Consider the following 10,531-nt stretch of genomic DNA (forward strand, 5'->3'; position numbering starts at 1 on the left):
AGAAAGTGGAAGAATATGGAAGATGTACTGCTGAGTGAGGCAAGCCAGGCTATGAAGGAGAGACATTGTATGTCCCCACTTAACATATACTGTATGTCTGCATTCTATGACTGAAACTGATTGACTAACGGTTGAACAAACACAAGAGATGGGTGTGAATGTCAGACGAGGTGTATGTGGAGGAGGGGGGCCAAACGAAGGACATTTGGAGAAGGGATACAGAGGTAGAGCATTGACGGGATGGGGAGGTGTGGCGTTATCTGTTAAAGACATTTTGATCAACGGGTCTGGGGAGAAATGTGCACATATTGAAATGGTCTCATGATAAGCCAAACAATATGATTGAAAGTATATACAAAAAAATAATAATAAATAATGTGGAAAAAAAAAGAAACCTACTTGGAGTTATGCTATTATGAGTACTTAAAAAATCTAAATTTTTGGTGCTAAATATTCTGAAGGCATCAAAAAACACAACTTGGGGCCAGCCCCATAACATGCCAGTTAAAGGGCTGCGCATTGGGAGCTGATCCCACATGGCCAGCTGTGGTTAAGATCTGGCCCCAGGGGCTTGAAAACACATCGGGAACATGTGTGGAGTGTCCAAAGTTCTGAGAGGGTAGAGAAATGGAGAAGGGATTGCAGCGTGGCTACACACTGTTCGGTGGGGTGCTTTCTCCCTCTATCTCTGTTTCTCTGGCAAGCACACACAAGCCCTCTGGCCAATTTAAAAAAAGAATTGCAGCTGATCAGATCCCATGGGGGGTGCTTTCCTTTCTCTGTTAATTAAAACATGCACATGCATGTGCGTGCGCACACACACACACACACACACAATATCTGTATTGTGGTCTGCACAGAATAATTTTCAATGGTTCTGGAGACTGGGCTTCTGAGCCAATTTTAATGCAGTCTTTGAATTCAGTAAAATTGCTAGGAAGGCCAGATTTTGGCAGGTAGAGAGGCAGGAGAATTTCAAAAGTTGTTTGGTGTTTTCATCCATGGTAAAAGTACATTTAAGAAAAGAAATACAGAGACTAATAAATGATTTAGAAATAGTCTCAGATTTTATAATAGAATTTAAAAGCAACACGAGAGTCCAGCTATGGTGACACAAGAAATATTGGCAGTGCTGCATGCTGCTGGAGACCATATAGGAAAGCTTGGGGTTCTCTACATCACAGGGTACACACATGGTGCCATGATCATGCATGGCTACAAGGCTTGGGGAGGCTAGCAGCATGAACATCCTGCTCAGTCTCTGTCTCTCTCAGGAAATAATAAGTAAGATTTTAAAAAAGGGCAACATTGGACTAGCAGGTGGTGTGGTGGTTAAGGCGCTGGATCCCACTTGGCCAATTATATAGTTCTAGTCCTGGACCTAGTGGCTTGAAAAAATGTTGGAAACGTGCTCACATGCCCACATTCCAGGAGAATGGATGAGAAGGGACTGCAGTGTGGTCATCCTGCCTAAGAGCTGATTTCAAACTTTCCCTCTGTCTCTGGTATCCCATGTGTCCTATGGCAAAAATCTAAATAAAAAAAAAAAAAGAAAGAAAGAAAGAAAAAAAAGACAATATGAAAAAACTCCAGTAACAGAATTTAGGAAACCAAGAGGTAGTGAATGTGCAGTCTATTTTTTTTTATTTGTACAAGTTTATGCTGACAACATTCAGATAAATGTTCTTGCTTAATTGCCTAATATTGACAAATACAAATTTGGCTTTTTAAAGAATTGTAACTTGGGACCAGTACATGGTATAATGGTTACATTGCTGACTCCCACGTAGTTGGCTGCAGTTCGAGTCCTGGACCCAGAAGCTTAAACTCATTCCAGGTACATGTGCGCGTACCCAAAATCCCAAGAAGAGAATGGAGAAGGGATTGTAGCATAGCTATCTCCCCTGGGGAATGATACTCGCTCTCTCTTTCCAGTGAGTGCAATTGCCCTATATCAAAAATCACTCCCTCAAAAAAGAAATCATATATTTCTCTCTATAGAGTAGGTAAAGACAAGTCATTCTTTTACGAGTAATGCAATACACAAAAATCTGAGTCTAATAAATGTAGCACTCTTAATCTCAGAAAAATATTTATAACTGGGGCCAGTAAGTGTAGTTGTTCTGGCACCGGACTTCCACATGGCCAACAGCAGTTCATGTCCCTGACCCAGAGGCTTGAAACTCACACTGGGCCCATGTGTGTGCATGCCCCAAAATCCCAGGAGAATGGAGGATAAGGGGTTGTGGTGTGGCCATTCCCCACAACCCCCCAGTCATGGTCAACTGTGATTTAAGTCTGGGACCTGGCAGCTTGCTTTCTTTCTCACTCTCACTCTGTCCTTCTCTGGTCAAATGAAAATGAACAGATGAATAAACAAAGTTAAATAAAATAATTTTTAGAAAAGAAAAACATAACTGTTTAGTAAAAAATAACTGGCATAAACAATTCAGGATGCTAATTTAATCTTCTGTCTAATTTCCTTACTTAATGTTAAAGTTACATCTGAATAGTGATAATGTAAAACTGCATTTAACACTAAGGCAATATTGGCAGTATGTAGTCTTTTAATTAATCAGATATTTCACGAACTTTTTTTTTTAGTTTTCCATAAGATGTGTGAGCTCACTAGAGGGACAGAGAGAAAGAGAGAGAAAAATAAGAAAGCACCCTCAAGGGTGGATGGCCACAACATACTCCATTTTCCTCTCAGGATCTTGGGTATGTGTGCACACATATCCAGTGTGTTTTTCAAGCTACTGGGACTGAGACTTGAACCACACAGCCACCTTACCCACCATGCCACTGGCTTATCCATTCCTGCCTTTTTTAAGTATCACAAACTAAAATTCTGAATCTCAGTTTCAGTAAAACTCAATCAAAGAAAATTATGAAGTTTGTTCAAATAAACTATGTCCTGGTTGATCTTCTTTTTATAACTTACTTTTTAGATTTCAAGCATTTCTAACCTATTTTCTGCTCTGTACATTAAATCTATCAGTTAATAAGAACTAAATTTTATGATCTCTTAGATCTACACCAAGACAAATAAGAAACTCAAGAAGGTATCAAAGATCACTTTTAAACTATTCATCTAGAATATATGCGTACCATCATTGATACTTTAAATATGCATGCCTCTCCATACTAAAGACATCCTGCTATTACATTTGACAGACAAGTTTGCATAAACATACAAAAAGCAGGAAGAGAACAGCTATTAAATATCTCACCACCATTTTATAAATTCCTTGAGGTATTTAATTTTGTATTAAAAATAAAAATGAATAAAACATAAGAAAAACTAGTACTTCCTCAAAACACAAAGTCCTTACAATTAAGTTGATTTTTTTTGTTTTGTTTTCGAGAGGTTTTTGCGATACGGCACGTGTGCTCACCAGAAAGAGAGAGACAGAGAGTCAGAAAGCGAGAAATCACTCCCCAGGGAGGATGGCCACGCCGTAATTCCTTTCTCCTCCATTCTCCTCTCAGATCTTGGCTACATACGCACATATGCCCGGCATGAGTTTAAGCTACTGGGTCCAGGACTCTAAACACGATCAAGTACATGGGAGTCCAGCGACATAGCCATTATGCCAACTGCTGGTCCCTTTAAACAAACGTATTGATATGCAAGTATACCTTAAAGTTCCAAAGAATAATAACAGGCATCCATGTACATACCACCAAACCATGCAGCTAAAGAAAATTATTACATTCCATGAATATTTATATATGTTTTTAAGTAACTATACTTCCGTATTCTTCCATAGAAATACTGTAAATGTCTTTTTGATAATTAGCACATTTATCCATGTTTTCAAGGTACAGCACTGCTTGTGCTTTTGGAGCATGAGGTTAGAACTGACAGAGATTTGTGGGTTAAATGACAGGGCACTTGCTGTATGACTACTACTCTACCAGACACTTCTAAGAATAAAGGGACAGGAAAGATTTCCTGTAAGAGGCATCAAGGAGGCTAGTTGTTAAAATCAGGAGCCTGTAACTTCTTTGGAGAAGGAAACACTGACATATACTTAAGAATATTTACAAAATAACAGTTCAACATAATGTAAACTAAGAAGAGGGTTGAAACAAATTGAAAAAAAGTTACAAGACTCATCCTTCCAGATTTCAAAACTTGCTACACACTTACAGATTAAGATAGTATGGTACTGACATGAGGACAGACATACATATCAGTGGAACAGAACTGAGAATCTAAAAATAAACCCTCATTTTTACAGTCAACTGATTTTCAAGTAGAGTTCAAAGACTGTTCCACAGAGAAAGAATTATGACTAATGGTGCCAGGACAACTGGGTATCCCACATGCAAAAGAATGATACTGGACTTTCTCACAGCACATCCATGAAAAATTAACTTAGTTGGATCACAAACCTATGTGAGAGCTGAGACTATGAAATTTACAGAAGAAAATTTAGGAGTAAATTTTAATGACCCAGAGTTAGGTAAAGGCTTCCTGGATACAATCTCAAAACCAAAAATGACAAAAGGAAAAATCGGTAAGTTGGACCTCATTAAAATAAAAACTCCTGTGTTTCAATGGACATTATCAAGAAGATGAAAAGAAAGCCCACAAAATGGAAAATCTATAAATATCTTGATAAGAAGCCTGTATCTAAAATACATAAAGAACTCTTACAACTCAATAATAAGACAACCAAATTTTTTTAAATGGGCAAAGGATCTAGACAAGCATCTAAATGAGACATGCAAATAGCCAACAGCAGATAAAAAGATGCTCCACATCTTTAGCTACCAGGAAAATACAAGTCAAAACTACAATGACATCCTACTACACATCCACTAAGATGGCCATAAAAAAAATATACAGTTACAAATGCTGACCAAGACATAAGAAAACTGGAACCCTCATACACAGCAGGCAGCAATATAAGATGGCATAATATAAGCAGGTATAATATAAAATAGGCTAACAGTTCCTTAAAAAGTTAAACAGAGACCTTACAATTCCACTTTCTGGGTATATGCCCAAGAGAAATGAAAACTTGCACATATCGTTCATGATAGCCAAAAATTAGAAACTCAAATATCCATTAACTGAAAAAGAGATGGATTAAATGTGTTAAATCTATATAAAAAGAAGTATTAATACATGTTACAACATGGATGAACCTAGAACATAATGCTAAGTGAAAGTAGCCAGACACAAAATCACATATACTATATGATTCCATTTACAGACAATTGCTATATAGGCAAATACATAAAAACAGAAAGTAGATGAGTATCTGCTAGAGTCAGGGAATTTAGGGAAAAATGGGAGGTGACTGGCATGGGGTTTGATTTTTGGAATGATGAAAATACTTTAAAATTGTTTATGGTAATGATTATAGATCTCTGTGAAGACACTAAAATAGTGAATTGTCCAGTAAAAATGGGCAAACTGGTGTCTGAATTATATCACAATAACACTGTACACACACACACACACACATACACACACATTATTTTTAGAGAGATTTTTGCTATAGGGCGCGTGTGCTTTCCAGGGAGACAGACAGACAGAAAGTGCATCATCACTACGGGGGTGGGTAGAGGGATGGTCACACTGCAATCCCTTCTCCTCCATTCTCCTCTTGGGATCTTGGGCACGCACATATACACGCCCAGTGTGAGTTTTAAGCTCCCAGGTCCAGAACTTGAACTATGGTTGACTACGTGGAGTCCATTGACATAACCACACCACCACTTGCTGGTCCCCTGTTATGTATATTTTTAAAAGAATTATTTATTTATTTGTATTCGTTGTTGTTATTATTATTATTTTAATTTGACCAGAGAGAGAGAAAAAGGGAAAGTGAAAAAGTAAACCACCAGGTCCCAAGTTCAAACAGCGACTGGACATGTAGGAGCCCAGCGCCTTAACCACCAACCATACTGGCCCGTTAATATATATTTTTTAAAAGCAAACAGTGGGAGGGCCACAGAACTGGATGGAATAGATAAGGATGCTTTTAGAGATAATAATGGTAATGGTGTATAAAGCCCAGTAAGACAGGAAAAAGTAAATACTATTAAGAAATGAGAAACAGCATCTATATCAAAGCAGAGGTATATTAGTTAGAATAAGACTGTTGTTAAGGCTAGGTGACCCACAACATTCCACATGATCCTCATGTGAATAACAGAGAAAACAGTGGTTTTATTTTTTTAAGCTTTGCTTAGGGCGTGTGTGTTCAATGGAAAGAGAAAGAGGGAGACTGAGATAACACCCTTTGGGGACTTACAGCCATGTCCCAATCTTTTCTCCTTCATTCTCCTCTTGAGATTTTGGTCGCACACACACGTGCCCGGCATGATTTTTAAGCTGGTGGGTCTGGACCTGAATTGCACAGTCAGTCATGTGAGATCCAGCAGCCTTGACCTCCTGCTGGCCCAAAATTATTGTTTAACTATACAAGATAAAGCTGTTAGTTTTGGATTTTTAATACTGCCAAGTATTCATCTCTCAAAAAGTTACTTCAATAATAAGACTCTATCATTTTCAGGCAGGCTGCACAGTTTAAAATGCAGGCTTCAGAGTTATAATTTATACTTCAAAGTTAGGTTAGACTTCCTGTTCTACTACTGACCAAATGTATGAACATGGATACATAACTCTGTACCACAGTTGATTCGTAAAATGAGAATACTATTACTTATTTCATACATGTAAAATATTCTTAACATGATAAATGAGTAATAAAATTTCTGTAAATCACAGCCCCAACTAGAGGCAGCACAAGACCATTTCTAATACGTGGGAGATATTAATATCTAGTATTTTAAATCATTATATACCAGGTATTTAAACCAGCCCCGAAATCATAAAACAGAATGAGGTAAGTAAAGATATTTTAAAGGCTCCATAAGTGTAAAGTATTTTAAAATAGTAGCTAGAAAAAACAACCAACAAGGTGAAGAGATAGATAACAGAGTGGGAAAAAAAATCTGCAAGCAATATATCTGAAAAGGGATTAATATCCAAAACCATGAGGAGCTCAACTCACCATAAGACAGAAATATAAATGTGCATTTTTGCCTGGCTACCATGACACATATTGTTTGACACTACTTAGGATGTTTAGGTCATATGTGAGAATCAGGTTCACTTCAGGCCCGCTTTCAAAAGTCGGGATGATTATGTATGCCTGTAGTTTCAGCTACTTGGGAGGCTGAGACAGGAAGATTACAACATATGGAGACCCTATCTTTAAAAAAATAAACAAGCAAAACCTATAAATATACATCATATTTGGGGATCAACTCAGATAATACAAGTTAATTCATCTTTATCAATTGTTGTCAATCTTCCCCTTATCTCTCCCTTTGCTTTTATCAGAAATCATGGCTTACTAATAAAGTGATTCTCAAAGTGAAGATAAGAAGAATCATTCTAAATTCACATAATAAAATGCATATATCAACAACAAAGAGCAAAATGAACTGTTCTGTTAGTACTAATGCTACCAAGCCTGTCAGTTTCAGAAAGAAGCTAAAGAGGTATCAATATGAACATGCCTGTACCTTCTACTGTCTAAATTTAAATGCTGACTTCAAAAATTCATTTAAAAAGTCATTTCTGAAAAAGACAAAGTCAGTTAATAAAATAGAATATAACATACCAAACATTCGTATTTGTGTTTTCTGTGATGGTTCCTACAGATTCATAATTCAAAACCAGAAAACCTTATATTTGTCCCTTACTGTAAAACAATAAAAATACTGGCAAAGTACAAATACCCTAGAAGACCTTGCTATCTGCTTAATGTGTTATTTCTTTAAAACCATGTAAGAAGGGGCCATATTATTTCTAGTAAAAGTTTGATTCTACAAAAATACACAATTAAAATTCCAAAGCTCAATAGTAAATGATTCGGATTCTTTTGTTTGAATGTACTTTTGAATCAAAATTGCATCTGTTCTGCACACTCAGCTATCCACCTATCGACCTTTAAACATGTTTTAATTTCCAGGGCAGTATGTTAAGAGTTTTACATACTCTAACATACTGAGAATGAATAGTCACAAGAGACCAGTGTAGAATAAAAATGTAAAATTCTGGTGCTAAATGTAAAATAAACTCCATTTTGAAAGTCTTTTTTTCTTTTTAAATAGAACTACTCTGTAGAGTGAATCATTAAGATATGAGGCAGAATAAAACAGTGATTTAAAAGCATGAACTAAAGGTCTAGACTTTCTAGTTCAAATCCCAGCTCCATCAATGTGTGACCACCTCTTCGAGCCTCGGAGTCCTATTTATCAACAGTGCTGGTTCCCTTAATTGAAGTGATGGTTAAATAAATTAATATGTGCTACTTACAAAGGCATTTGGCACTTAAATACACTATAACAGGTCATGGCCTGACAAACTACTTTTTTCTTATTATACTGAAGTACAAGCAAGATTAATAACTGTCACAAAATCATTCTGTAAAAAGATCTTTTACTACCCAGCATGTGGTAATGGGAAATTGGTATAATTTAAGAAAATAAAGCCTGGATGACACTAAATAGATAAGTGAAATCGCTGACTAGCTCCGGCTCTTCTTTGCTACACAGGGTACACTAATCCTGGATTCACTAATAATTTAGAAGTTCTTTTAAAACTTACAAAATAGGTTTAAATTAAGAAAAAATTCTTTTCTAGATTTTTAAGCAAGTAAAATGTGGAAAATATCCTTAATGTTACCATTTCTGTCCTTTTTTTAAAAAATCAATTTACCATTGTTAAAGTTTTGCTTTCTAGTTTCATTTCCTGTAAATGATGTAATATACATTCCATTTTGGTGGTAAACACCCTAGTACATATACTTTTAGTAATTATATACTAAATGAGTTGGAATTCATGGTGATTAATAGTCACTTCATATCAACTTGCTTGTCAGTATAAAAAAAGTTTATTTTCTGTTAGTGTCAATCTAAGTTGTGCAAACATAAGGTACCAAATAAAATAAAGCCTCAAAGATTTCGAAGTTAAAGACAGGAATGGAGGGAAAGCTTTAAAAACTGAAATCAATGTCTCCTGTCTAAAACCCTGTTAATCAGATTTTTTGGCAAAGTACTGAAACAAAAATGTCATAGACATTTTACATGACTCTAAATACATATTAAAGATACTCTCCAACTCACCTTAAACCTACTAGAGTTATGAGGTTTATACGAAAATGATATGCAGTATTCGGCTAGTTTGTATTGACTACACGTTATCATTAAACATAATCACACATAAAAATTACTGAAAATGTCTGGTAGGTGAATGATGTTAAAAATACAGAAAATGAAGTAATGATTTTGATGATTTGTAGTTACCTGTTGATTTACTTGTAGTAGGTCCATTTTAAGAGAAATCTCTAAAGAAAGCATTCCCCAATCCATAACTTGTCATTCATTTAACAACCACTCCTTAAATAAGATCCTAAAATACTTACATGCAACATACTTTTTTGGGGGGTTGGGGGGAGAAGTTTTTGCTATAGGGCACATGCCCTGGCGGGAAACACAGAGACAGAGAGACAGAAAGCGAGAAATCACCCCCCAGGGAGGATGGCCACGCCGCAATCCCTGTCCTCCAATCTCCTCTCAGGATCTTGGACATGCACGCACACGCGCCCAGTATGTTCAACCCACTGGGTCTGGGACTCAAACCACAGTGGACTACATGGGAGTCCAGTGACATAGCCATTACACCAACTACTGGTTCCCATGCAACATACTTTAGCAAATTTTCTGTCTTATCAGGAAAACCTTTATGTACCTGAAAGCTATCTTCAGTTCATCCTAAACAACTCCAGTCCCTTATATCCTTTTTCGGTAGTACATAAATTCTGCCTTAATCTTGTTCATGGTTTTCGGAATCTCCTTGGAATTGAAACACAGATCAATGAAACAGCATTATGAAACTACTACTTCATTCCTTATTGTACGGATCGGTGTTACTTTCCTGTCTCACATTTTTTAAGAGGTGTAACTGTCTAACTTTGACTTTCTCACTATAAAGCCTAGTTCAAGAATAAGTTTGTCGGAAAAGTCATGACATGTTTTTGCATAGAAAAAATACTTCATGACTTTTCTGACGACCCGTATAAAAATATTTTGTTTCATCCCAGACTTCTGTAACTTATTTTCATCTCTAGAAAATCAGTTTATAGATAAAAATTAGTCGCTGCTTACAAATAAACAGAAACTCTAGCATTCACACATAATGGAATAAGTCTTAATACTTGCCTAGATATTAGAATTAGTTACTAGAGTACTGTGTGACAGTCCTCACCTACAAAGTGCTCAAGTGCTAATTAGTAAAATGCATTCATTTTAGATGTATTTGACTATAACTTTAAACATCTGTATTAAACTTTTAAGAATAAACGTATGGTAAACCCATCATATTTTCCTAATACCTCAATCAGTTTTTCTGAGATGGTTATATATTTATGCCATGACAATGTTCTACCTGCATGTGGCTGTTTTACCTATAAAATAATCCACAGGATTTGCCCAAATG

General features: G+C 36.3%; 1 protein-coding gene and 1 long non-coding RNA gene across 5 annotated transcripts in view; both read right to left on the minus strand.

Annotated features, from left to right (window-relative positions):
• LOC114008814 (uncharacterized) overlaps positions 1–9,963 on the minus strand; it is a 13,439-nt gene extending 3,476 nt beyond the window's left edge. Inside the window, exon 1 of the long non-coding RNA XR_003550314.1 lies at positions 9,785–9,963. This is a non-coding gene — a long non-coding RNA (uncharacterized LOC114008814). The remainder of the gene's footprint in view (positions 1–9,784) is intronic.
• Positions 1–10,531, minus strand: part of USP15 (ubiquitin specific peptidase 15) — a 152,410-nt gene that overhangs the window by 120,325 nt on the left and 21,554 nt on the right. The gene's annotated exons all lie outside the window — the stretch shown is intronic.

This window comes from Tupaia chinensis, unplaced genomic scaffold (assembly GCF_000334495.1).
Source record: "Tupaia chinensis unplaced genomic scaffold, TupChi_1.0 Scaffold000395_1, whole genome shotgun sequence".
NCBI lineage: Eukaryota > Metazoa > Chordata > Mammalia > Scandentia > Tupaiidae > Tupaia > Tupaia belangeri.